Here is a 23557-nt window from a genome sequence, read left to right as displayed (position 1 = left end):
TTAGATGCTGGAAGACTGCTATCATGTCTCCCCTGTTTCTTCTTTTCTTTAGACTAGCAAAATTCAAGTCCTGCCACTGTTCTTCATATGTTTTAGTCTCCGGGCCTTGGATCATCTTAGTTGCTCTTCTATTCAGATGGTTGGACTCAGAAATAAATGCAGGATTCAGGGAGGGACTGATCAAGGCAGACTAAAAATGAGATGACTCCTTCATGCATCCTGAACTCTCGCTTGTGCTTCCTGCATCCCAAAATAAGGTGTTTTTCTGGCATCAGCATCCTTATTGACTGAGGTTCAGCTTATGTTTTACTAGAAAACCCAGAGCCATTTTTCACATGTATTACTGCCAAGGCATCCCACCCTTGTACCTTTCATTGTTCTAATCCCATGGGAGACTTTATACTTCTCTCTATTAAGCTTCATCATTTAACACAGGAGTCTCCAACCTGTGGGCTGCAGCCCACTACGGGCTTGGTCACCGGGTTGTGTGACTGTAGTACTATTCTTATCCTTCTCATCTGAGTTCTACTATCCCCATTTATTAGTATAATTATTATGATTATCATTATGCTGTTGCTTTGAATGTATGGTGACAGCTTGTGCACTGGAGACAAATTCTTTGTGTGTCTAATCACAGTTGGCCAAATAAAGTATTCTATTCTATTCTATTCTATTCTATTCTATTCTATTCTATTCTATTCTATTCTATTCTATTCTATTCTATTCTATTCTATTCCATTCCATTCCATTCCATTCCATTCTATTCTATTCTATTCTATTCTATTCTATTGCACAATCTGTTCTATAATCTATTCTGTTCTGTTCTGTTCTGTTTTGTTCCGTTCCAGTCCAGTCCAGTCCAGTCCAGTCCATTCTCCAAAGCACCTAAGGCAGGACAAGAAGCAACGATGGAAACTAATCAAAGAGAGAAGCAACCTAGAACTAAGGAGAAACTTCCTGACAGTTAGAACAAGTAATCAGTGAAACAACCTGCCTCCAGAAGCTGTGAATGCTCCAACACTGGAAGTTTTTAAGAACAGACTGGACAGCCATTTGTCCGAAATTCTATAGGTTCTCCTGCTTGAGTGGGAGGGGGCTAGACTAGAAGACCTCCAGCTAGACTAGAAGACCTCCTTCTATTCTATTCTATTCTATTCTATTCTATTCTGTTCTGTTCTGTTCCGTTCCATTCCGCTCCGCTCCGCTCCGTTCCACTCCACTCCACTCCACTCCACTCCACTCCACTCCACTCCACTCCATTCCATTCCATTCCATTCCATTCCATTCCATTCCATTCTATTCTATTCTATTCTATTCTATTCTATTCTATTCTATTCTATTCTATTCTTCATTCCAATATTTATTCTATTCTGTTCCATTCCATTCCGTTCCATTCCATTTCATTGAATTCCTCATTCCAATACTTATTCTATTCTACTCTGTTTCATTATGTTCCATTCCATTCCATTCTTTCTTGGAGGGGCGTATGGTACAGTAGAATTTTTACTCATTGTCCCATTTTCCAAAAGGACTTGCACAAAACCTGACTGCTCATTCTGCATTTATGTTAGCAATGCTGGGGTGGCATGCAACAGCCTGGTAGCTCTGGCTTATTTGCTGCCATGGTGCATTGAGTACAGAGACAGGATCCTACTGTTGGCAGCCAATTTGAGGCCATGGGCCTTACCTGGAAGGGTGATTCTTCAATTAACTGCTACCTTTCTGGATGGCTTTATCACTTCAGGTATAATTTGGTTTGACAAATTATACTAATGTCAGGGCTAACTCTTCTCAGGCACCTATTCAGGATATAGAGCTGAAAAGAAAATGGGAGAAAAATATTAAGTATCATGTGGTTAATGAAGCAGCTGAAAAGGAAGGACTGAGAGAAATAGTGATAACAATGTGATTTTTCAATACTTTTAAGCAGATAATCATGACACGAAACATATTAAAGCTTAATGCTTGGATGACTTTCGTGCTATGGCAATTTTTTTTTAAAAAAGAAAGAGCTTAGAATGTAGACATTTGACTATTGGCATAGAAGCTACATGAGCAGTTAAGGAGCAGCTTGAGTTAACAAGAACTGCTGAAACTGAAAACTTGAATTATGAGTCTAGCCAGGTCCAACCGTTGGTGAAAACAAGAGCAAGAACAACAGAATGAAGAGTTGCTGAGGAAGACATTTAAGATACTATGCTAGGTAAGGATAAGTAAAACTTTGTTGTGAAGGCAACAATGAGATCATATACCAGCATATCCAAGCTGCAGGACTTGGGTTTGGCTAGTCTAAAGAAAAGAAGAAACAGGGACAACATGATAGCAGTATTCCAGTATTTGAGAGGCTGCCACAAAAGAAGAGGGGGTCAAATTATTCTCCAAAGCACCAGAGGGCAGGACAAGAAACAATGGTTGGAAACTGATCAAAGAGAGAAGCAATCTGGAATTAAGGAGAAACTTCCTGACAGTGAGGACAATTAACCAGTGGAACAGCTTGCCACCAGAAGTTGTGGGTGCTCCATCACTGGAGATTTTTAAAAGATCAGGACTAGAAGACCTCCAAGGTCCCTTCCAATTCTGTTTTTCTGTGACCCTGTTATACATGAATCACATCTGCTATCTCATCTGCTATTACCTAGACCAGGGGTAGGCAACCTTGGCTCTTTTATAACTCGTGGACTTCAACTCCCAGAATTCCTGAGCCAGCATGGCTCAGCTTGGAAACCTCTCTCTTTCCCCTCAGCGTGGCTGGCTCAGGAATTCTGGGAGTTGAAGTCCACCAGTCATAAAAGAGCCAAGGTTGCCTAGCCCTGGCCTAGGCCTGCATTTCTCAACCTTGGCCACTCAGAGATGGGTGGACTTCAACTCCCAGAATTCCTGAGCCAGCCACGCTGAGGGGAAAGGGAGAGGTTTCCAAACTGAGCCATGCTGGCTCAGGAATTCTGGGAGTTGAAGTCCACGAGTCATAAAAGAGCCAAGGTTGAGAAACACTGCTACGAGCAGACATTTGAATGCCTATTTAAACTTGTTTGACCATTCTAAAACTGTCCTGGCAATCAAGTTATGGCTGACTTATTCTCTCTAAGATTAAAAAAAGAACTTTTCTCTTTGCGAAATGCAGCCTTTTCACTCTGATTTTTTTCTCTTTATCTCTGCCACTTACGTCGAGAGGTTGAAGATGGAAGATATGATTTTTGTCTTCTCTTTGGCTGATTATCTGACTGTCTGTGCTTTAGACAGCTTTTCTATAACTGCTGGCGAGTATCTCAAAGTAATCTTGGAGACATTGTTCTCCATCTCATGTTTCCTACCTTTAGCCGTTATTATAGAACAATCTCTGCAACCTCTCCAGATATATTCATGGCGATCACAATTAAGACCGCTTTTAGTCCTGGCATCCTGTGGAGCATCCTGTTGATTGCTTTTGCATTTGCAATCAGAAGAGCTTTCGACAGTTTCCATTTTGTTTATAATCCAAAGAGGAACCAGGTAGTGAAAGAGTATATTACGGGGTTATTTTTAAAGCTTGAGGATTATTTTATGCTGAATCTGCTTACGGTGAGGTACGTTAGCAATATACTCAGCTCCTGATTTTATGTTTATGTTTTGAATAAGAAAGAAATTACCGTCTTCCCATGTTTATGTTGCCTACTTGGTGTCAACATTTTGACTCTCACTTAATTGGTGGCTTGTTTTAAATTGTTGCTCTCCTCCCTTCAAGACACTGGTTGAGAACGTTAAGCCTGTTAAAATGACTGATGCGGTTGCAACATCTATCTTGCCAATAGGGATGTTTACTCTGCTTTTCATTTTTAAAATTTCACATTCAATTTTTTTCTTTTTCGGTTGCAACACCATTTTGAAAATTTCCTTTAAAATGTTCCCATGGAAAGCTGCTTCCATTTCTTTGTAATATGCATTTTTTTAAAGGAGCTTCCTTTACTGTGTTCCTTTGGTATAGATTTTTTTTTTTAAAAAAAATGGAAAACTGTATTACCAGATTAGGAAAAATGAAGGTTTGCAATGATAACTAACTTAAGGTTTATAGTATCCCTTCTCTGCCCAGAAATGCAACACTAGATACCGTAACTTTTGATTGCAAAATCCCAGACTGAATTAAAAACAAAAAAGTAACAATTGGACATATTAATTTGGGGGGGGGGTTATTATACGTGTATCAGTGTGTTAAAATTACCTATTTTGAGCTCATTTGGGAAGGAACAAAGGCCACAAGATTGAACTGCCAAAATATACACAAACAAGCACAAAATGTTGAGACTCTAGAAAGAGTGAACAGAAGAACAACAAAGATGATGAAGAAGCTGAAGGCTAGAAGATATGGTGAATGAATTAAGGGACAAGGTTTGTCTAATGATGAGAAGGATTGGTGCTGATATCATAGTAGTCTTTCAGTACTTGAGCAGTTGTCACAGAGAGGATGGGGTTCTTCTCTTCTCCAAAGCATCTGAGGGCAGGAGAAGAAGTCATGGATTGGAAGCTTATCAAAGAGAGATCTAACCTAGAATTAAGGAGAAATTTCCTGAGAGTGAGAACAATTCATCAGTGGAACGAGTTGCCTCCAGAAGTTGTGGGTGCTTCACCCCTGGAGGCTTTTAAGAAGAGATTGGACAGATGTTTGTCTGGAATGCTCTAGGGTCTCCTGCTTAAGCAAGGGGTAATAATAATAATAATAATAATAATAATAATAATAATAATAATAATAACAGACAAGCACCTGCAACATAACACCCCAGACTTAACAATTGTCAATAAGAAAGACAAAAAAGTCTGGATAGTGGATGTGGCAGTGCCTGGAGACAGCAGAATAGTAGAGAAAGAGCTGGAGAAGATAACAAAATACAAAGACCTACAAATAGAAATAGAAAGACTGTGGCAAAAGCAAGCAAGGGTAGTACCAATAGTCACAGGCTCCTTGGGTGCACTCCCAAAACAACTGGAGCACCACTTGAACACCATTGGCATTGACAAATTCGCTATTAGTCAATTGCAAAAGGCGGCCTTGCTAGGAACTGCTTCCATCCTGCGATGATACCTGTAATACCATCAAACATCCACATCTGCCTATCCCAGGTCCTGGGTAAGGACTCGATAGGTAGACAAAATGCCAAATCCAGTCTGAACATCCGGCTGACTGTGCGATGATCAATAATAATAATAATAATAATAATAATAATAATAATAATAATAAAGGAGATTCATTATCACCATTACTATTTGTTATTGCACTGTTTCCTCTGTCAACAATACTAAATAACTCAGGACATGGTTATCAAACATCAAAAACATCGGCTAGACTATCCCACCTCCTTTATATGGATGATCTGAAGCTGTATGGAAAAAACATCATCTGAAATAGAATCGCTGCTCAACACTGTCCGTATATATAGCCAAGATATTGTAATGGAGTTTGGCTTGGACAAATGTGCCACACTTACTATCAAACAAGGAAAAATAGTGAAAACTGAAGGAATCAAGATGCCCACGAAAATAACATTAAGAGTCTGGATGAGGAAGATTACTACAAATACTTGGGTATCCTTCAAGCTGACAACATCAAGCACACTGAAGTCAAGAAAAAGGTTAGAGGTGAATACATCAAGAGAGTGAAAAAGATCTTAAAGTCCAAACTCAATGGAGGAAATACCATAAAGGCAATCAACACCTGGGCAATTCCAGTCATTAGGTACACAGCTGGAATAGTGGACTGGACTCAAGCAAAACTAAAAGCAATGGATAGGAAGACCAGAAAAATAATGACAATGAATCATGCCCTTCATCCACGCAGTGACATTGATAGACTTTATCTACCCAGGCAAATAGGTGGGCGTGGAATGCTACAATTACATCAGATGGTTGAAGAAGAAAAAATGGCTTTGGAAGAATATCTGAAGAACAATGATGAAGATGCACTGAAATTAGTATATCAGGAGGGCTTACTAACTACTGGAGAGACCAAACTGGCCTACAAGAAAGACCAAATGAAGAACAGAATAGAGGCATGGGAAGACAAAGCACTACATGGCCCATACATTAAAAAAATAGCTGGGAAAGCAGATAATAATAAAACCTGGCAATGGCTAAGAGCAGGAAAATTGAAGAAAGAGACCGAGGGATTAATTCTGGCTGCACAAGACCAAGCCTTAAAGACAAATGCATACAAAGTCAAAATTGAGAAGACAGCAACAGACAGTAAGTGCCGCCTATGCAAAGAAGCTGAAGAAACAGTGGACCACTTGGTAAGCTGTTGCAAGAAGATTGCACAAACTGATTACAAGCAGCGCCATGACAAAGTAGCAACAATGGTGCATTGGAAGATCTGCAAAAAATATCATTTGCCTGTAAGCAAAAACTGGTGGGATCATAAAATAGAGAAAGTCATAGAAAATGAAAAATTAAACTGCTCTGGGACTTCAGAATTCAAACAGACAAGCACCTGCAACATAACACCCCAGACTTAACAATTGTCGATAGGAAAGACAAAAAAGTCTGGATAGTGGACGTGGCAGTGCCTGGAGATAGCAGAATAGAAGAGAAAGAACTGGAGAAGATAACAAAATACAAATACCTACAAATAGAAATAGAAAGACTGTGGCAAAAGCAAGCAATGGTAGTACCAATAGTCATAGGCTCCTTGGGTGCAATTCCAAAACAACTGGAGCACCACTTGAACACCATTGGCATTGACAAATTCGCTATTAGTCAATTGCAAAAGGCAGCCTTATTAGGAACTGCTTCCATCCTGCGACGATATCTGTAATACCATCAAACATCCACATCTGCCTATCCCAGGTCCTGTGTAAGGACTCGATAGGTAGACAAAATGCCAAATCCAGTCTGAACATCTGGCTGACTGTGCGATGATCCATAATAATAATAATAATAATAATAATAATAATAATAATAATAATAATATGCAAAGAAGCTGACGAAACAGTGGACCACTTGGTAAGCTGTTGCAAGAAGATTTCACAGACTGATTACAAGCAGCGGCATGACAAAGTAGCAACAATGGTGCATTGGAAGATCTGCAAAAAATATCATTTGCCTGTAAGCAAAAACTGGTGGGATCATAAAATAGAGAAAGTCATAGAAAATGATAAAATTAAACTGCTCTGGTACTTCAGAATTCAAACAGACAAGCACCTGCAACATAACACCCCAGACTTAACAATTGTCGATAAGAAAGACAAAAAAGTCTGGATAGTGGACGTGGCAGTGCCTGGAGATAGCAGAATAGAAGAGAAAGAACTGGAGAAGATAACAACATACAAAGACCTACAAATAGAAATAGAAAGACGGTGGCAAAAGCAAGCAAGGGTAGTACCAATAGTCATAGGCTCCTTGGGTGCAATCCCAAAACAACTGGAGCACCACTTGAACACCATTGGCATTGACAAATTCGCTATTAGTCAATTGCAAAAGGCGGCCTTATTATGAACTGCTTCCATCCTGCGACGATACCTGTAATACCATCAAACATCCACATCTGCCTATCCCAGGTCCTGGGTAAGGACTCGATAGGTAGACAAAATGCCAAATCCAGTCTGAACATCTGGCTGACTGTGCGATGATCAATAATAATAATAATAATGTTGGAAAGGACTTTGGAGGTCATCGAGTCCAACCCCATGCTTAGGCAGGCAGGAAACCCTACACCATTTCGGACAAATGGCTGTCCAGTCTCTTCTTAAAAACGTCCAGTGTTGGAGCATTCACCGCTTCTGGAGGCAAGGAGTTCCACTGGTTAATTGTGTGATTTTGCTAATGGAGATGATTAGGATGGCTAAACAAAAGACATTGAGCTGGTGATGTGAAGAAGTATCCCTGGTATGTTTTCAGAGATGTGCCTGCCTGGAAGTTGCAAAGACAATGTTATCTCTGAGACTGAGTTGCTATTCATAATTCTTTTCAGACAACGAGTGAGAATGATGATGGTACAAATCAAAGCAATCCAAATCAGATGTTACTTTCTCCCCTTCTTAAATGCAATATAACTCTGCTTCCCCTTTCAAGTGTCATGTCCATCATCCAGCAGACACACAATTTAAACTTACAGTACCCCCATGTCAATAGTCTTCACGTCTCTTAAATTATATTGAAGAATCTCTCTCTCTCTTTCTCCTTCTCTCTCTCTCTTTCTCTCTTTCTCTTTTTCTCTTTCTCTCTTTCTCTTTCTCTCTTTTTCTCTTTTTCTCTTTTTCTTTCTCTCTCTCTTTCTCTCTTTTTCTCTCTCTCTTTCTCTTTTGCTCTCTTTCACTTTCTCTTTCTCTCTGTCTTTCTCTCTCTCTTTTCCTCTCTCTCTCTCTCTCTCTCTCTCTCTACCCCACACACACGTGCAATGAAAACACAGTACAAAAATACAAGAGATGTGAGAGCTGGCAGAAAAACCTTTCAACAATCTAGCGTAAAATAGCTTCTTAGTGTACAAAGTGTACACACTCTCTCACCACTGGCCTCAATGTGCATAAAAAAAACAAGTGTATCAGTCAATAGAATGGGCATAAAAGATAACATAATTTCATAGAAATCAGGCTCAGCTTGTATGAATGGAAAAGAGAGCCATCCTGTAGGAGCAGAACAATTTTGGGATGATATGGTATTTATCCCAAGAACTTGTTCTTCAAACCTGGAATCCCTCAAGCAACAACCAGGAATGTCGCTATTTCAGCAGCTTACAGTAGTCCCCAGCTTACAACAGTCTGCTTAGTGTCCGTTTGTAGTTACAATGGCACTGCTAAAAAAAGCAACCTATGAACATGTTTCACCCTTACAACCATTGCAGCATCCCCATTGGTTACATTATCAAAATTTAGAGGCTTGGCAACTGGCATATACTTGTGACGGTTGAAGTGTCCCGGGGTGTGTGTGTGTCACGTGATCCTCTTTTGCGACCTTCCGACAAGCAAAGGCAATGGAGGAACCCAGATTCACTTAACAATCATGCCACTAACTTAACAAGTGCAGGGATTTGCTTAACAACGGCAGCAAAACAGGTCGTAAAACGGGGGCATACCCCCCCTTAAACAAATATCTCCTTTAGCCACAGACATTTGGAGATGCATTGTGGTCTGGAAGCTGAGGACAAACTGCTATGTCTGGCAAATAGTGAAGACCAAACGGAAAGGTGGTTTTAGCGCAGTGGTTCTCAACCTGTGGATCGGGACCCCATTTGGGGTCGAACGACCATTTCACGGGGGTCGCCAAACAAGGCTGTCCGCCATTTTTTCCCCCTTTTCTTTGGCCACGGCCTGGCACCCGGTGATGTATAAGTGGTTGGGGGTCACCACAACATGGGGAACTGTATTATGGGGTCGCGGCATTAGAAAGGTTGAGAACCACTGTTTTAGCGGAAGAAATATTACAGTCCTGACCAAAATGGTGGAAACCTTTTGGGAAAAGCGTCCAGTAGAAACACCACCTTTGGTTAAGTTTCCACCCATTTTTCTCCTAATTTCTTTATAGTTGTAGCCTTGTTCACTTAATAATTACTATTTTACATCACTTTCTGGGCGACCGGTCAACTCTTTGCACCATTCCTTTAATTTTATTATGTTTTACAAACTCACTAAATGAAAGAACACCAAAATATCCAACCAACTTGATAAGCGATCACACAACACACTGACAAATGTCCTCCTCTCAGCTTCAATACGTGACATCAATAACTGAATCCTATTGTGATCTGATTGGCTCATGGCCAAAACAAGGTGACACCCGACTGGCTCTCTAAACACTCATGCTCATTGGCTACAATGAAGGAAAGCTACCAGAGATCAACCTAAGCAAGTTGTGCTTCCTTTCTCTGGTTATTTGGCTATAGCTTTTCATAGGACACAGTACAGATAATTGAGCGAACTTTGTTGCATTACATTCTCAATTAAATTATCTTTCCATCGATATATAATTTTATGGTACTACTCCAAAAAAAGTGCTGTTATCAGCCATCAAACCTCAAAAATACACTTTTCCCAAAAGGTTTCCACAATTTTGGCTACTCCTGTAGCTTGGTCCTTTGAGGGAAAACCAACCTTGTTAGGACCATGGGAGAAAAAAAAACTAACCAGAGAGTTCAAGAGAATTTGAAAGGGGATGGTGGAAAAAGCAAAAGCCAGTTTCCATTATAAGGAAGAAGAAGATGAGAGAAAAAAACAAAACAAAATAACAGTAATAATGGTGGATGACTCCATGGTCATCCAAATGAAATAACAGTTGTCTGAACAGTCAGAGTGGACTGTTCAGACAACTGTTATTTCATCTGGATGACCACGGGGGTTGTGACTCTCGTCCTGACATTGTCATGTTACCTTTAGAAGGTTGATTACACAGAGATCCTGCATGGCAAATGCCATTCTGCTATTGTCATTATCTGCTGCCCGTCGGCTCTCTCCGTACAATTTTGCCACCAGCGTTTCACTATGGAAACTATCATTCCAAACCTGGAGGTGTTTTCAGCCGAGCTGGCAAGCTGTCATTTTGCTCTTCAGATGGGCTGTTTCGTTGTTCAGCTGAGAATCCTGTCATTTTGTTCTTATTGCTACTTCAGAAAGTGTCAGTTTAGGCTGGACGTTTTATCCGGCCGACAAGATCTGTGGCATTCTATTTGTTCTCCGTAGAAAAAGTTTTCTTCTTGTTCCTCCAGTCTTTCCTTCCTTTCCTTTCCTTTCCTTTCCTTTCCTTTCCTTTCCTTTCCTTTCCTTTCCTTTCCTTTCTTTTCCTTTCCTTTCCTTTCCTTTCCTTTCCTTTCCTTTCCTTTCCTTGTATTTTATCTCCCTTCTCTTTCCTTCCTCTTTTATCTCTCCTCTCCTCTCGTCTCCTCTCATCTTCCCTTTTCCTTCCTTCCCCTCTCCTCTCCCCTCTTCTCCCCTCTTCTCTTCTCTTCTCTTCTCTTCTCTTCTCTTCTCTTCTCTTCTCTTCTCTTCTCTTCTCTTCTCCTCTCCTTTCCTCTCCTCTCTCTCTCTTTCTCTCTCAAAATCTTTCTCTCTCTCTCTCTCTCTCTGTATCTATCTCTCTCGATCTTTCTCTCTCACACACTCTTTCTCACTCTGTGTCTCTATCAATCTTTATCTCTCTGTCTCTCACTCTTTCCCTATCTCTCTGTCTCTAATACACACTCTTTCTCTCTTTCTTTCACTATCTCTCTCCGTCTCTCACACTTTCTTTCTCTGTCTCTTTCTGTCTATCTCTCTCTGTGTGCATCTCTTTCCCCCTCCATCTGTATGTCTCTTTCTGTGTCTCTCTCTCTTTCTCTGTCTCGCTATCTCTCTGTATGTGTGTGTACATCTCTCTCTCTCTCTCTCTCTCTCTCTCTCTCTCTCTCTCTCTCTCTGTGTGTGTGTGTGTGTGTGTGTGTGTGTCTGTCTGTCTCCTCTCCTCTGGTCTTTTATCTCCCTTCCCATTTTATCTTTCCTTTCCTTCCTTCTAATTTTTCTTCTCCTTCCCTTTCCCTTTCCCCTTCTCCTTGTTCTCCCATCGTTAACCTTAACATTTCCAAATAGCTCTGTGGACCTGGAGAACAGAGGCTTTACCATTTGGAAAATAAAATGAATGTGAGGATGTGTTTTCTTCTTTCCTGCCCTAAATCTTCCCTTCTTTAACTGATTCTGTGTCCCACAAAATTCCAAGTGTGCATTTACAGTCCATTCCTTCATTGTATTTCGAGGTTTTCTTTACGCATTGTTATGCCTATAACAATCTCACTGCAATAAGATAAACTGTGAATTTTTATTGGTTCCTATGTCGATGAAGACACTATTATGCAACAAACTCTTAAAGGAAGCAATTGCTTGCAGATCATCTTAATTCCGGACTTGTCTGGATGTTTAAGACTAGCTGCACCAAAACAACTACAACAACTTCAAGAATAAATAAAAACTGCTTTTTTTTTTCCCCCTTCCAGAAGTATTACTAACGGTCTATGGGTTGACTTACCTTTACAATCAGGTAATTTCCCGACAGATGAATGTGTCCTACAGATTGCAGATAAGCGACTAAAAAAAGATTCCAGAAGTTTTTGGGCTCTTGTTCAATCATCATTAAAGAAACCTGGTGGGAATCAGTGGGTAATGAGGCCTGAAGGACTGTAGGCTCCCCAACCTTGTTTAGTGTGAGCAACTCACAAACTTTTCTCCATCCTTTCCAATTTAACCATATTTTTTTCTAGGTTTGGGAACACAGTTGTCACCCACAGTTCCAATTCCTTTTCATACTGTTTACATTTAAAAGTCTAAAGCGCTTTGTCGGAAGATTTAGGCTGTAGCACGCCAAAAGGATGGCTTCGGGAAGCCCCCCCAAAGCCCCCAAATTTCACCCTAAATTACACACTTTATTTCTACTGTTATAATTGTTGTGGTTATTCCTTTGGATCTGGTTCCGAAGCTAGCAGATGGCATGAATAAGCTACAGCCAACTCGAACGAGTGACTTTCATTTCACTTTTTTTCTTGCTTAAGCAGTTTCATCCCTTCTTGCTAAGAGTATTCAGAACTGTTGATAACTTTAAAAAAATGGGTAAAATGTGAATGGCTATTGGAAAAAGCACTTATGAAAAAAATTCCTTCCTTCCTTCCTTCCTTCCTTCCTTCCTTCCTTCCTTCCTTCCTTCCTTCCTTCCTTCCATCCTTCCTTCCTTCTTCTTTCTTTCTTTCTTTCTTTCTTTCTTTCTTTCCTTCCTTCCTTCTCCTTCCCTCTCTCTATCTCTCTTCCTCCTTCTCTTCCTCCTCCTCCCCTCTCTCCCTCCCTCCCTCCCTTCCTTCCTTTCCTCCTCTTCCTCCTCCTCCTTTCCTTCTCTCTCTCCCTTCCTCCTCTTCCTCCTCCTCCTCTCTTCCTTCCCTCTCTCTTCCTCCTCCCTCCCTCCCTCCCTCCCTCCCTTCCTTCCTTCCTTCCTTCCTCCTCCTCCTCCTCCTCCTCCTCATCTTCCTCCTTTCCCCTTCCTTCCTTCCTTCCTTCCTTCCTTCCTTCCTTCCTTCCTTCCTTCCTTCCTTCTTGCTTGAGTGCATAAACTACCTGCCAAGTCGTCCTTCCAAAGTTGAAGAACTTGCAGGTAGCCAATTTGGGCAGATGGCTCAGCTACCAGCCACTTGTCTGCAATGTGTTGCACACAGCTGTCTCGACTTGAGTTCCCAGCAGCCTGGAGCTTTGCAGGAGACTCTCCAACAGCTTTAGCAGAGAGGAAAGCACAGGTTAGAGTTCCATCTGACTCTTGTTTCCCCTCTGGGTCAGCTCGGGCCTTCTTTCTCCAGCAAAGATTGTTGCCGGGCATTGTTCCTTGCGAATTGTGGTCTGCAAAGCATCCCTTTTTACTTGCTGAAAGCTTGAGAGCGTGAAAAGTCTAGCAACGCATACTAAATAAAAATAATTTGGTATGTTTCCCCTAATTGCATAGCAGCGTATTGCCACCGTTAGATGAAGCATGATTATATTCCTAGTCTATTGCTGCTGGATTTTGGCTTGGAGCAATTATCTTGGCCTCTTCACACATGACTTCTCTGTTTGACGGCTTCCCTTTGCTTTCATGCTCAACTGCTCTTTGCTTTTTGCTCTGATCTGCTTCTCTTCTAAGCATCTCTCCAATTTCTACTTCTCTCCAATCAAATTTCTCCCCCCCCCAAACCCTCTTCTCCTTCCTAATGGGTTCACCCCACGCTTAGCTTTCCCCATTCTTTAGAAAGAGATTTTGCATCTTTACAATGTATTCAAGATTTTATCATACATCTCTGAAACTCATAGGCGGTTTGGGAAGAATTGGCATGGAGGATCGCTTATTCTTGTTCTACTAGCTGACCTTCTGGTGAATTGCTTTTGAGCTTAGCTGAGTGGGATAGTTTTGATTGTTTTTTTTTTTTTCAAATAAAGCAGTGAAGCTGTCTAGAAACTGAATTTGGTGGGAGTTGGAAGAAACATAAGAGTCATGTGCTGAGTAGTGCAAATGGGTGTGGAGCCTTCTTGGAACTGTTGAAAGGACCGTGTTGTAGACTGAAGATAGATGATAGTTCTAAGAAGGTTCCAGACCAGTGGTTCTCAACCTTTTTAATGCTGCGACCCCCAACCGGTCATAAGTCAAGGACTACTCAACCGGTCGTAAGTCAAGGACTACTCGACTGGTGCAGCATCGTTTGCAGAATGGGACTTTTGGCGGGCTCAGCAGGGCAGAGACAGCCTGGACAATTCCTATTGGCTTTTGAAAGCCAATAGAATTAGACTCTATTCAAGAGAGTCTATTCTATTGGCTTTCAAAAGCCAATAGAATAAAAGGGAGTAGCACAGCTAAGGAAAAGGGGGGGGGGAAATGGCGGACTGCGTTGTTTAGCAACCCCCGTGAAATGGTCGTTCGACCCCAAATGGGATCCTGACCCACAGCTTGAGAACCACTGTTCCAGACCCATTTGTACTACTCAGTTACCCTGAGGACACAGGTAAACATCCAAGTGGCCTCAACGACTCTCAGAGAGAGTGCAAATGACCAGCGGTCTGCAAGGAGTATAAATCCTTCCATTCCCCACCATTCAGTAAGAGCTGAAGCTGGGCTGCTGCAGCTGTCAAAAAAGCCAACACAGTGTTAGGCTGCATTAACAGAGGGATATAAGCAATGTATTAATCATGCCCTAATTTCAATTATAATTGAATTTAACCATATATTGATTGGAAGAAGACTCCTGCGAGTCCCTTGGACTGCAAGGTGATCAAACCGGTCAGTCCTAGAGGAGATCAACCCTGACTGCTCTTTAGAAGGCCAGATCCTGAATTTGAAACTCAAATACTTTGGCCACCTAATGAGAAGGAAGGACTCATTGGAGAAGGGCCTAATGCTGGGAAAGATGGAGGGCAATAGAAGAAGGGGATGACAGAGAATGAGGTGGCTGGATGGAGTCCCTGAAGCAGGAGGTGTGAATTTAAATGGACTCCAGAAGATGGTAGAGGACAGGAAGACCTGAAGGAACGTTGTCCATGGGGTCGCGATGGGTCGGACACGACTTCGCAATTAACAACAACATTGATTGGAAGGGTGACTTTCTGCCCTTTGTTGCGGAATTAACAAGAGTTCTTGTCTAGCTGAACTCTTGCGTTCTTGAGCTTCCAACGATGTGAGATTTAGAAATCATTACGTGATCATAAAACGGCCGAAAAACTATGAAACTTGAAAAATGTACAGTCACACACACACACAGAGTGTGAATCTGAATATTTGATTCCGGTTTGAGGGAAAACAACACGATGTTTCAGTAATAAATGACAAAGATTTATTTTCTGGCATAGAACCTGCTTCCATAATTCCGTTTTGGATTTCCTGCTACAGATAAGATAAAAGGACAACCGTTCAACACAACTCTAAGGAGGCATTTGCGGATTAAATTGTGCTCTGGCTGCAATCAAGCACAGGCTCAAATTAGAAAGAATAATATAATTCTGATAATATAATCAGGATAAAACGGCCTTAACGTGCCTTTGATGCTGAAACATCTGATTAATAGGGAGCAGTATGAAACATTGTGCTCTCTAAAATCTCAAGGAAGCATAATAGCACTAATGGTAATGTTCCACAAGTTGCCACAGATTTCTCTTCCTCTTCCCTTTTTCTTCCCTTCCTCTTCCCTTCCCTTCCCCTCCTCTTCTCTTCCTTTTCCTTTCCTTTCCTTTCCTCCCCTTCCCCTCCCCTCCTCTTCCTTTCCTTTCCTTTCCTTTCCTTTCCTTTCCTTTCCTTCCCTTTCCTTTCCTTTCCTTTCCTTTCCTTTCCTTTCCTTTCCCTTTCCTTTCCTTCCCCTCCCCTCCCCTCCCCTTCCCTTCCCTTCTCTTCCTTTCCTTTCCTTTTCCTTTCCTTTTCCTTTCCTTTCCCTTCCCCTTCCCTTCCCTTCCCTTCCCTTCCCCTCCCCTCCTCTTCCTTTCCTTTCCTTTCCTTTCCTTCCCTCCCCCTCCCCTCCCCTTCTCTTCCTTTCCCTTTCCTACTTTTTTATTTACTTTTAACTTTCCTTATCTTTTTCTCCCCAAATTTGCATTGTTTTTTTATTACTTTAATAACTTCTTTAACAAATATTATCTTTATTGAGTATAATGAGTATGTCTTCCTTGATCATTATCTTTTAGCAACTAGAACGGAGCATTGAAGGCTGACTCTGCCCGCCACCTGGAGTTCGATCTTGATGGGCTCAAACTTGACTCAGCCTTCCATCTTGCTAAGGTCAATAAAACGAGGACTCAGATTGTTGGGGGAAATATGATGACATTGTAAACCACTTAGAGAGGGCTGTAAAGCACGATGAAGCGGTACATAACTCTAAGTGCTATCGCTATTAACATTGCTTTCTGTTTCTGTTTCCAGAACGGCATATCTAACTAAAATGTCTTCATTTAGAAATTCAAATAATATCCCTGGAGGGATTTTTGACAATCATTTGGAAGAGGATTGGCCTTGATTGCTGTCTTGATCTGCCCTTCAGCCTTGGGAATTCCTATGATCTCCCTTCCAGTGATGAAGCAAGTCTACAGTGGGTTAGTTTTTTGAGATTATCTGGACCCTAAAGATAAATCTTGCCCAAGCTGAGATTTGCTCAATATTATAACCACTCTAATGGCACTCTAATGGCAGAAAGTGAAGAGGAACTAAAGAGCCTCTTGATGCGGGTGAAGAAGGAGAGTGCAAAAGTGGGCTTGAAACTCAACATTAAGAAAACCAAAATCATGGCATCCGGCCCTCTCAATTCCTGGCAAATAGATGGAGAAGAAATGGAGGTAGTGACAGATTTTATTTTTCTGGGCTCAAAGATCACCTCAGATGGGGACTGCAGCCAAGAAATTAAAAGACACTTACTCCTGGCGAGGAAAGCTATGGCAAATCTAGATAGCATACTAAAAAGCAGAGACCTCACCCTGCCAACAAAAGTGCGTATAGTCCAGGCCATGGTTTTCCCAGTTGCAATGTATGGCTGTGAAAGTTGGACCATAAGAAAGGCTGAGCGCAAAAGAATTGAGGCCTTTGAACTATGGTGCTGGAGAAGACTCCTGCGAGTCCCTTGGACTGCAAGTCGTTCAAACCGGTCAGTCCTAGAAGAGATCAACCCCGACTGCTCTTTAGAAGGCCAGATCCTGAAGTTGAAACTCAAGTACTTTGGCCACCTAATGAGAAGGACTCACTGGAGAAGGGCCTAATGCTGGGAAAGATTGAGGGCAATAGAAGAAGGGGACGACAGAGAATGGAGTGGCTGGATGGAGTCACTGAAACAGCAGGTGTGAGCTTAAATGGATTCTAGAAGATGGTAGAGGACAGAATGAGATGGCTGGATGGAGTCACTGAAGCAGTAGGTGTAAACTTAAATGGACTCCAGAAGATGGTAGAGGACAGGAAGACCTGGAGGAACGTTGTCCATGGGGTTGCGATGGGTCAGACACGACTTCGCAATTAACAACAACATAACCGCCTATGGAGGACTGATCACATTTTATCTATACCCCTGATATACGATTTCCTACCTGAGCAGAGGGTGCACTAGAAGACCTCACAACTCTGTTATCATTCACAGTCAAACATATATGTGTCAAAATCTTATGTAATTACCAGGAAATTCCAGTCATTCCTTTGGAGAATCAATCTCTCTCCCTCTCTCCCTCTCCCTCTCTCTCTCTCTCTCTCTCTCTCTCTCTCTCTCTCTCTCTCTCTTAAAGTTTTTTATTTATAATACAGTTAAAACAAAAATGGACATAACGTGACATTCCCGAATAAATATTCCTAACAATTTGTTCCTCTTAATACATAGAATTAATACATCATTCTTAATCTCTAAATAAACTGATTCTTCTATACAATACAATTATATATACAGTTATATGTATTTCTGTCTTAACACTAGCTTGAAGCCTGAGCAGTTCTCCTTAATTCATACCAGTAATAAAATTTGTCCCAGATTTCAAAGTAGTCTGATTCTGTCTTATCCTTCATTTCCATTGTGAGCCTATCCATTTCAGCACACGATAAGATTTTATATAAAATCTCTTCTTCTGTTGGGATTCCTTTATTCCTCCAGTTTTGAACACACACCAATCTAGCCCCCGTGAGAATGTGTAACATCAAATAGAATACCCCTTTGTCGTATTTCTGCATGGTTATGCCTAGTAAAAAGAGTTCTGGTTTTAACTCTACCACTAGCATAAAAATTTATTCCAGCCATTTTTTTATTCCAAAAATCACGGGCTCGTGGGCACTCCCACCACATATGATAGTATGTCCCAGTTGCCAATTTACATTTCCAACATTTGGAAGAAGCATTTGAACCCATTTTAGCTAATCTTATGGGTGGGAGATGACATCTATAGAACATTTTGTAGAGCAGTGGTTCTCAACCTTTTTAATGCCGCGACCCCCCAACCAGTCATAAGTCAAGGACTACTCAACCGGTCATAAGTCGAGGACTACTCAGCTGGAGCAGCACCGTTTGCAGAATGGGACTTTTGGCGGGCTCAGCAGGGCAGAGACAGCATGGACAATTCCTATTGGCTTTGGAAAGCCAATAGAATTAGACTCTATTCAAGAGAGTCTCTTCTATTGGCTTTCAAAAGCCAATAGAATAAAAGAGAGGAGCACAGCTAAGGAAAAGGGGAAAAAAATGGCGGACTGCGTTGTTTGGCAACCCCCGTGAAATGGTCGTTCGACCCCAAATGGGGTCCCGACCCACAGGTTGAGAACCACTGTTGTAGAGATTTTCTTTGCAGGAGGTGGCCAGAGTGAGCTTCCTGTTTCTTACCCATAGTTCTTGCCAGATGTGCAGATCAAAGTTGAGATCCAAATCCCTACATTTGGAGAGTCTCTTGAGCCATTAGATGGCAATGTCTAAATCTAAAACCACATCAGACTGTTGATTTAAATATACATTTGCAGGTGATTTCTTGTTTTCGTTTTTTTAAATAAATCCCATATTTATAGAAGAGCAAGAGGAAATAGCTTACATGCTGACAAATTTGAACATGCTGTGCAATGCAGTTATAAAAATATCTCCTATTTATAACTATTATCCGGAGAATTATGCACGATTGCTTTGTTTTCTCCTCTAGAAGAACAATATTTTTAGAATCCTGGACTGTGGATCATATCAACTTCTTTCAGAAGCAGAGAAGGTCGGACAAGGGATTAAAGAGGTAGCCAAACCCCTCTCACATATCAATTAATCAGAATAGAGCTGGAAGGGACCTTGGAGGTCTTCTAGTCCAACCCCCTGCTCAAGCAGGAGACCCTAGACCATTTCAGACAAGTTGCTGTCCAGTCTCTTCTTAAAAACCTTGAGTGATGAAGTCCACACAATTTCTGATCTCAAGCTGTTCCACTGGCTAATTGTCCTCACTGTTAGGAAGTTTCTCCTTAGTTCTACATTGCTTCTCTCCTTCCATCCGTTGCTTCTTGTCCTGCCTTCAGGTGCTTTGGAGAATAGCTTGAGCCCCCTCTTCTTTGTGGCAACTCCTGAGATACTGGAACACTGCTATTTATTTATGAGACTTATATACTGCTTTAAGTGAAAGCACTCTCTAAGCGGTGTACACCAGTAAGCAATGTATATATATATATATTTACATTGCCCCCACCAATCTGGGTCCTCATTTTACCTATCCCGGAAGGATGGAAGGCTGAGTCAACCTTGAGCCGGTGAGATTTGAACCACTCACCTGCTGAACACAGTCAGCTAAAGTGGCCTGCAGTACTGCACCCTAACTGCTGCGCCACCTCGGCTCATATATCATATCTCCCCTCATCCTTCTTTTCTCTAGAATAGCTACACCCAATTCTGCAACTGTTCTTCATATGCTTTTGTCTCCAGGTCCTTAATCATCTCAGTTGCTCTTCGTTGCACTTTTCCCCCCAAACTTACACTCAGTCTCTTATTTTACTTCTAGTAACATAGCCAATTCAAACTTTACTTGTAAGCACACATGTCCTGCAAAACAGATCATTCTCTTCCATCAAGAACACCACACCATGATAAGGCATGATAAGTAATTGGAGAAAATTTGAATTTTGTTGGATGAATCTGAATGAATTAAGGTTTAATATTATTTTGTTATTTTAAAGAGATGGATTGATTCTGGGATTACATATGTATAGGGCTGATTAATACTTTATTGTTATTAGGATAACTATTGTGAGTGGAAGAAGAAATAAATGAGATTGGTGATAAAATGAGGAACGTGAGAGATTAAGAATTAGAATTTGATAATTTGTTGTTTTAAACTTAGACTATGGTAGTAAACTGATAAAGTTATAAAACAGGTTTAGCAGTAATAGAAATTTAAAATCGAAATGGAATATTTAAAGGTATCATGTTAATCGAGGGAAATAGAGAGGGGATAGTGAAATATATTGAGTTGACTTGTTTATATATCTTTTTACTTTTGAATGTTGGACCACCCAACCACCATGAGTACTTTTTCTTAAGAATCTAAAAAAACCAATAAAATGTGTTAAAAAAAAAGAACACCATGCAAGCAAGCAAAGGAGGCTTTGCCAGCCTCTGTTGCTTACATTAAATACCAGTCTGGCACGTTCTGTAAGATCAGCTCAATCAAAATGACAGACACCCTTGGAAGGAGAGGGGAAAAAAAATGCCAATCAAGGTGTCCAACTCTCTTGACTGAATCTATCATGGCATTCAGAAGACCTCAGACTTTCAGAAGTTTTGGATCTACAAAAAAAGAAGTCAAGGAAGAAATGGAGTGATCCAGTATCTAATCCATTAGAGTTCGGTCACTGATATAGACAAACTAGCAGAAAACCAAGGATCGATTTTATCTAGGACAATGGTTTTTCTCTTGAAAAAAAAAGAGTTTAAATATACCCAGTGTTGAAAGAAAAGTCTTCATCATGGTCCAGTCCAAGCCGGGAATAAACAAAATGGAGACTGCTTTAGAAAGAAGTTTGTAGTTTATTGAAGAGCAGAGCCAGACAGAAAGCTGACCACATGTAGTAGGGAGTGGTGGGTTTTTATACCTTCTTGGGCTTTTGTGTTTGAAGTTGTTCCTGGGGCATCAACTTTGACCTGAGATTCAGTGTACCTTTCTGACATTCTGATGGTGGTGGGTTAATCCTATTATGTCTTAAAGGTCATGTCCTGCTACCCTGGGGCTGTGGCTGATGGCTATGTCCTGTGTTGGATTTTTTGGGTGTGAGGGATTGTTGATTCTAGGGATCTTTGTCTTTCTAATCCCATCAGCTCGAAGCTTTCCGGCTCCAGCTTTTCTGAAAGGATGATCACATCTGCATTTCTACAGACCTGGTCTCTGTTTGGGGCAGAAAGACTTGGAGGGGGGGTTTCTGCCTAAGATTTTCCATTATTCCTTTGGAGAAATATATTCTGCCTTTTTAATATTCCCCAAAATATTTCTTTGTCTTGGGGGGGGGGGGATTTCCCACACCAGGTTCAAAAATAGATTATCCTCCATTTTCAATGATTCCTTCATAATGTTGGAAATATTGTTTTTTTGCTGTCCCGTTCATACCAAGGGACAGAGTTATGAATCTTGTTCTCAGTCAACATGTTTCCAACAATTCTTTGAAATACTAAACTGGGCAGACAATATAATTGTATAGCTTAAATCTTCTTGATCTTTGACAATTTATTTCACTGGGGTTTTGTCCACATACAGAGTGCTGTGTTTGGTTGAAAGTTATCTATTTACAATACAAACCAAAGGTTAAAACGCTCAGAAAAATTAAGAAAAGGTTGTTTGACTGCCAGTGACTTTGGACAGCTTGAATTTCAAAAGAAGAAAACAATACAATGGGGAAAAAAAGACATGCACAATTGCACATCTGGAACAAACCTTAAAAAATAGAACAGAGGCTTGACAGATACCTTAACACAAGGGTAGGCAACCTTGGCTCTTTTATGACTGGTGGACTTCAACTCCCAGAATTCCTGAGCCAGCCATGCTGAGGGGAAAGGGAGAGGTTTCCAAGCTGAGCCCTGTTGGCTCAAGAATTCTGGGAGTTGAAGTCTGCAAGTCATAAAAGAACCAAGGTTGCCTACCCCTGCCCTAACAGAAGGCCCGGGAACCATGCCAGGTAGGTAGGAACTCTCTGGATCTATTAGACATGTTCTTCTAAAGAGCAAAGAGAATGGAGAAGGTTCCCCTCTCATACCATCAGTGGTGAGAATCAGCCAATTCGCACCAGTTTAGTAGAACTGGTAGCTAATTTTTTTTGTTGCCCAGCAGGCCCAGAATGGACTTCCAGAAGTGGCATCCACACAGAGAACTGGTTGTTCACATATTTGAATCCCACCACTGCATACCATGAATCGTTTTATGGGTTCATAAGGACAGTTGTTTTAAACTTAGAGGGTTTATTTCTAATTAGCATACAAGACATCTGGATCCAGTATCCCTCTTCCAAGTATTTCGAGTTGAAAAATTACCTGGCATTCAACAGCAAGGTGTGGTGTTGTATGCTGAGCAAGTGGCATCAATCACCGCCTTTTTTGAAAGGGATGTTGATGGTGCCCTTCTTACATTCCATGTGCAATTGGAGGAATTAACTGCCCAATCTTAGATAGCTTCCACTTTGGGGAACATGTAAATTTATTGACGTTCATCCATGTTTCTCTCTTTTTTTTTTAAAAAAAAAAATCATTATTAAAATATTCTCAGTGCAATAAAAGTATAAGTGACAAAAAAGAGAGAAAATAGGAAAAAGAAAGAAAGAAAAAGAATGAAAAGAGAAGAAAACATACAGTTGTGCCTTCCATTCTTTCTTCTATGGAATAATTCTCTCCTTCCTTCCTTCCTTCCTTCCTTCCTTCCTTCCTTCCTTCCTTCCTTCCTTCCTTCCTTCCTTTCTTTCTTTCTGATTTAATGCCTTTGATTTGAATGAATGCTTAAATATAGACTTCTAACCATTTCAGCCTTGGCAGGGGCTGATCTAAGTTTGCCATTAAGAAGTTGAACAATATGAAATATGCATTTTTTTTTCAATTTTGTGGGTGTTTTTTTTTTCTCTCGTTCCAATCTGGCTTCCTACTGTTTGATACATTTAAATCTCTATTTCTCTTTCCCCTCTTCCTCCCTATTTTGCTTCCTTCAATCTGATTACATATATCCAATATAGTTAGATCTCCCTATTATTTAATCAGTTGTTCTGTAATGCACACCAGCGTGTCGCCAATAGCTGGGTGTTAATAACAGCTGTCTTGGAAATGGTGGTGGCGGAAAGTATATTTTCATACAGGAAATGTTCTCTTGTTCTTGTTAGTTGCAAAGTCATGTCCGACCCATCGCAACCCCATGGACAATGTTCCTCCAGGTCTTGTTCTCTACCATCTTCTGGAGTCCATTTAAGCCCAAACCTACTGCTTCAGTGTCTCCATCCAGCCACCTCATTCTCTGTCGTCCCCTTCTTCTATTGCCCTCCATCTTTCCCAGCATTAGGCTCTTCTCCAGTGAGTCCTTCCTTCTTGTTAGGTGGCCAAAGTACTTGAGTTTCCACTTCAGGATCTGGCCTTCTAAAGAGCAGTCAGGGTTGATCTCCTCTAGGACTGACAGGTTTGAACACCTTGCAGTCCAAGGGACTC

The sequence above is a fragment of the Crotalus tigris genome, unplaced genomic scaffold, assembly GCF_016545835.1.
Source record: "Crotalus tigris isolate CLP2741 ecotype Arizona unplaced genomic scaffold, ASM1654583v1 scf7180000017556.1910191, whole genome shotgun sequence".
NCBI lineage: Eukaryota > Metazoa > Chordata > Lepidosauria > Squamata > Viperidae > Crotalus > Crotalus tigris.
This window is presented reverse-complemented; position numbering follows the sequence as displayed.